Here is a 6,000-nt window from a genome sequence, read left to right as displayed (position 1 = left end):
AAAAGATGGACGAAGTTGTACATAAGCTGCTGAAAGCGCAGAGGGGCTGATTAGCCACCTCTCAGGGTCAGGAATGCCTTTCTGGTGACTCAGCTTTCCCGGATCACTTGGTCTGAGCTGCTGAGGTGAGTGCAGAGTGTGCGGGACCCACAGCTCGAGTCCCCTGACCATGTGGCCCACAGGAAGGGCACTTCCCTCCCGTCCCCATCGCAGGTCAGGCCTCAGAGCTCTGTCTGTGTTTGCTGGAGGCAGCATCTGGTGCTGCTGTTTTGGGTTAGAGGCCAGGATAAAGGGCGATTATCAGAGGACTGCACGTTCTGGCCTGATGCTCTGGGCCTGGACAGCACCCTGGAGGCAACAAGCTTGCAGGACAGGACGGGAGTGCCATTGTTGTGTGGATACGGCACTTACAGTGGTTTTTCTCCGCTGGTGCCACAAGGCAGCAAGCCACGTACTCCCTCTTCTTAGAGTACCTCTGTCTTGCTGAGGGTCGGGGGCAGCAGCTTCCTCTCAGGTCCCCTCCGCCTGCTTAGGCCACGTTTAGGTGCTCCAGCATTCACACACACCTACCTTGTCCCGGCTCTCCAGAAATCCCCGCGGTGATGATGGAGAGTCACAAAAAGGCCCACAGCAGGGGAGTTCACAGAGCTCACCCCGTGTGTCCCTGGAAGACCTTGCTTACTGCGGGAGGCTGGGGCAGACAGCAGCACAAAGAGGCTTCAGCCCCCGGCTGCCCCCAGGGCTGTGCCTTCAGGCTGACCTGTCCTCAGGCCTCATGCGCATGCATTTCTCCTCTTATTTCTGGCATTTCCTCACTTGGGGGAAGGCCCTAACTCTGATGCCTTCTAATAAACACCAGGCCCCTCCCAGTTCCTTCCCTGATATTGTTACCATGTGTTCCCAGCCCGGTTCGGTCCTGTCAAGGTCCTGTGAGTCAAATTCAAACTACTGTATTGAGCTGCTCCGCTTTGGCTGGCGTGAATGAGGTGTTGAACACATGCCGGCCCACTTAGTGCACATAAAGCAGGTGTTTAACACATGCCGGCCCACTTAGTGCACATAAAGCAGGTGTTGAACACATGCCGGCCCACTTAGTGCACATAAAGCAGGTGTTGAACACATGCCGGCCCACTTAGTGCACATAAAGCAGGTGTTTAACACATGCCGGCCCACATAGTGCACATAAAGCAGGTGTTGAACACGTGCCGGCCCACATAGTGCACATAAAGCAGGTGTTGAACACGTGCCGGCCCACATAGTGCACATAAAGCAGGTGTTGAACACGTGCCGGCCCACATAGTGCACATAAAACAGGTGTTGAACACGTGCCGGCCCACATAGTGCACATAAAGCAGGTGTTGAACACGTGCCGGCCCACATAGTGCACATAAAGCAGGTGTTGAACACGTGCCGGCCCACATAGTGCACATAAAGCAGGTGTTGAACACGTGCCGGCCCACATAGTGCACATAAAGCAGGTGTTGAACACGTGCCGGCCCACATAGTGCACATAAAGCAGGTGTTGAACACGTGCCGGCCCACATAGTGCACATAAAGCAGGTGTTGAACACGTGCCGGCCCACATAGTGCACATAAAGCAGGTGTTGAACACATGCCGGCCCACATAGTGCACATAAAGCAGGTGTTTAACACGTGCCGGCCCACTTAGTGCACATAAAGCAGGTGTTGAACACGTGCCGGCCCACTTAGTGCACATAAAGCAGGTGTTGAACACGTGCCGGCCCACTTAGTGCACATAAAGCAGGTGTTGAACACGTGCCGGCCCACTTAGTGCACATAAAGCAGGTGTTGAACACGTGCCGGCCCACTTAGTGCACATAAAGCAGGTGTTTAACACGTGCCGGCCCACTTAGTGCACATAAAGCAGGTGTTGCTATGTCTGCTGTGCAGATGAGGAGACCGCTTGAGGGAGGTGGGGACTGGGTCAAGGTGAACAGCGGGTTGGCGGCCAGATAAGACCCAGACTCATGAGTTACGGTTTTTTATTTTATTTATTTATTGTTTATTTATTTAGACGGAGTCTCACTTCACTACCCTCGGTAGAGTGCTGTGCTGTCTCTACAGAAAATTGAAAAATAAGCTGGGCATGGTGACTCTCCTAGCTACTCCAGAGCTAAAGCAGGAGAATTCCTTGAGCTTAGAAGTTTGAGGTTTGATGACAGTAAGCTATGATGACACCACTGCACTCCAGCTTGGGCGACAGAATGACACCCTTTCTCAAAATAAATAAATAAATAAATTTAAGAAATAACCCAGTTAGGCTCGGTGCCCATAGCTCAGTGAGCAGGGCACCAGCCACATACCCTGAGGCTGGCGGGTTTGAGCCTGGCCCGGCCCTGCTAAACAATAATAACTCCAACCAAAAAATAGCCCAGCACTGTGGCTGGTGCCTATAGTCCCAGCTATTTGGAGGCTGAGACAAGAGAATTGCTTAGGTCCAAGAGTTGGAGGTTGCTGTGAGCTGTGATGCCACAGCACTCTACCGAGGGTGACATAGTGAGACTCTGTCTCAAAAAGAAAGAAAGAAAGAAAACATATATCAGAAAAAACTTGCGAAAGAATGTTTACAGCAACATTAATCAAGACGAAAACCCGAGTGTCCACAGACATGAATGGATGCGCTAGGCATGATCTGTCCACACGAGGCGTGATCTGTCCGCACAGTGGAGTATTATTTGGCCATGGAAAGGAGTGAAGCTCCAACATGCTGTAACATGATGGACCCTGAAAACTCTGCACTAAATTAAAGAATCTGGACTCAAAAGACCAGGTTACGTGATTCCGTTTACAGGAGGTGTCCGGCATAGGCAAGTCCGCAGCAGCGTCAGGCTGGGGCCCAAAGGATGAACAACAGGCAACCACAGGGCAAAATGAGAAAATGGATTTCCAGGAAGGCAATGAGAGGGGGAGGAAATAAGGGGTTTTGTTGGAGGGACTGAAAAGAGGCCTGTGCCCTGGGGGTGGCCAGAGGGACGGAGGGTCTGCAGCGAGGGAGGGAGGGGCTGTGGGGCTGGCCACCCTAGGCCTCCACCCCAGGCTTCGGGGCCAGCAGGGCTGGATTCCATCCTGAGGGAAGGAGCTGGAGCCAGGGAGACCGTCTAATCTGTTAGGTGCTTTTTCCAGGCCGCTCTGTGAGAATCATGGGAGTGAAAGTACCACAGTGGCGGGTTCAAACCTGGCCCCGGCCAAACTGCAACCAAAAAATAGCCGGGTGTTGTGGCAGGCGCCTGTAGTCTCAGCTACTCGGGAGGCTGAGGCAAGAGAATCGCTTAAGCCCAGGAGTTGGAGGTTGCTGTGAGCTGTGTGAGGCCACGGCACTCTACCGAGGGCCATAAAGTGAGACTCTGTCTCTACAAAAAAAAAAAAAAAAAAGAAAGTACCACAATGGGAGTAGCAAGTCCAGGGACGACACCACCCCGTAATTAAGGCCATAGCAAGGTGGCACTCTGTCCTTGACAGGTGTGCTCATGCTGTTTGTCCTTCTCATATTCTCCTAAAACTTTGCCATGATGCCCCATCGAGAGGCGGACGCTGTGTCCCTCCCCTTGAACCTGGGGGAGAGGACTGCCTTGACAAGATGTGGGGAAGTGATGGTGTGTGGCTTTTGGAGCTAGGCCTTGCCTGACGCACCATCTCTCAGTAACCTCACACCAGCCCATACGCAGGGCCCTCGGGAAGAGGCCACAGGAGAGGAACTGGGGTTGTCAGACAGCAGAGACGCTGTCTCTAAACATAAATGCATATGACACCCAGGCTCTGCTGAACTAACCTGCACTTGGTTACGCCCAGACTCTCATGTGCAGAGAAAATGCTCTTTGGTTTACGCCACTCTTGTTTTCGGCCTTAGTCATAGCAGGAGAATTCATAGATGAACTTATGTGGACCACGAAGGAGGTGTGGACAGAGTGCTGTGGAAACTCAGAAAACAATGATTGTATGTAGCTCGGCACCCACAGCTCAGTGGTTACGGTGCCAGCCACATACACCAAGGGTGGCGGATTCGAACCCAGCCCAGGCCTGCTAAACAACAATGCAACAAAAACTAGTCTGGCGTTGTGGTGGGCACCTGTAGTCCCAGCTACTCAGGAGGCTGAGGCAAGAGAATCGCTTGAGCCCAAGAGTTTGAGGTTGCTGTGAGCTGTGACGCCACCGCACTCTATTGAGGGCGACATTATGAGACTTTGTCTCAAAAAAAAAAAAAAGAAGAATGATTCTATGTGAAAACATTTGTGTCAACCCCCCCCCCCCACCTGCATCTGTGTGGACATGTCGGCCTGTATATAAACAGGGAAGTGGAGAATTTGGAGAAAATATGGTAGCCACAAGAATGGAGAAGATGATCAATTTTTCTTTGCTTTTTGGAGTATGTCTTTTTTATCTGCAGAAGTATCTTACTGAGTGATTTTTGTTTTAATTTAGTATTTTAATTTTATTTCATCACTACAACCTCAAACTCCTGGGCTGAGGACATCTCCATGCCTCATTCTCTTAAGTCGCTAGGACTACGGGGACCACTAGGCCTGGCTAATTCTTTTTCCAAACTTCTTATTTTTTTGAGACAGTCTCCCTCATTTTGTTTTCCAGGCTAGAGTGCTGTGCCATCCTCATACCTCATAGCAACCTCAAACTCTTGGGCTCAAGCGATCCTCCTGCTTCAGCCTCCCAAGTAGCTGGGACTCAGGGGCCCACCACCTAGCTAATTTTTCTATTTTTAGTGCAGACAGTCTTTTTTTTTTTTGTAGAGACAGAGTCTCACTTTATGGCCCTCGGTAGAGTGCCATGGCATCACACAGCTCACAGCAACCTCCAACTCCTGGGCTTAAGCGATTCTCTTGCCTCAGCCTCCCGAGTAGCTGGGACTACAGGCACCCGCCACAAGCCCAGCTATTTTTTGGTTGCAGTTCAGCCGGTGCCGGGTTTGAACCTGCCACCCTCGGAATATGGGGCCGGCGCCTTACCGACTGAGCCACAGGCGCCGCCCTAATGCAGACAGTCTTGCTCCCACTCAGGCTGCTCTTGAACTCCTGAAGCAATCCACTGCTTTGGCTTCACAGAATGCTAGGATCACAGGCGTGAGCCACTGTGCCCAGCCTAATTTTTATTATTTTTTTTGTTTTTTTGTAGAGACAAGGTCTTGCTTATGCTGCCCAGGCTAGACTAGAACTCCTGGCCTCAAGCAATCATGCCACCTCAGCCTCCCAAAGTATTTTCCTCCTCGGAAAGGTAGTTGTTTTTGGTGCCTGGGTCTGCAGTGTTGCTCTGGAAATCATCCCTGAAGATTCAACCTAGATCTCTTCTGGAGCCTTCCAGGCAATTGTGCCTATCATGAAATCTCCTGGTAGTTAAGCTAGCTGAAATGCATGCTGTTCTCTGCTAAAGGAACTGTAAGGAGACAGTAACAAAAACATCCATAGCTCCTTAATCTGCTTCTAGGAATGTATCTTCTAGTCAGAGAAGGACTCAAAGATATGTGCTTATTGCACCACTGTTTTTTTTTTTTTTTTGTAGAGACAGAGTCTCACTTTATGGCCCACGGTAGAGTGCCGTGGCGTCACACAGCTCACAGCAACCTCCAACTCCTGGGTTTAGGCGATTATCTTGCCTCAGCCTCCCGAGTAGCTGGGACTACAGGCGCCTGCCACAACACCCGGCTATTTTTTGGTTGCAGTTTTGGCCGGGGCCAGGTTTGAACCTGCCACCCTCGGTATATGGGGCCGGCGCCGTACCAACTGAGCCACAGGTGCCACCCAATTGCACCATTGTTTTAAAACACTACGTTAGGGCGGCGCCTGTGGCTCAGTGAGGAGGGCTCCGGCCTCATATACGGAGGGTGGCGGGTGCAAACCTGACCCCAGCCAAACTGCAACAACAACAACAACAAGGGCGGCGCCTGTGGCTCAAGGAGTAGGGTGCCGGTCCCATATGCCGGAGGTGGCAGGTTCAAACCTAGCCCCGGCCAAAAACCACAAAAAAAAAAAA

This window comes from Nycticebus coucang, chromosome 20 (genome assembly GCF_027406575.1).
Source record: "Nycticebus coucang isolate mNycCou1 chromosome 20, mNycCou1.pri, whole genome shotgun sequence".
Lineage (NCBI taxonomy): Eukaryota > Metazoa > Chordata > Mammalia > Primates > Lorisidae > Nycticebus > Nycticebus coucang.
The sequence above is the reverse complement of the archived record's forward strand: the minus strand, read 5'-3'. Positions refer to the sequence as shown.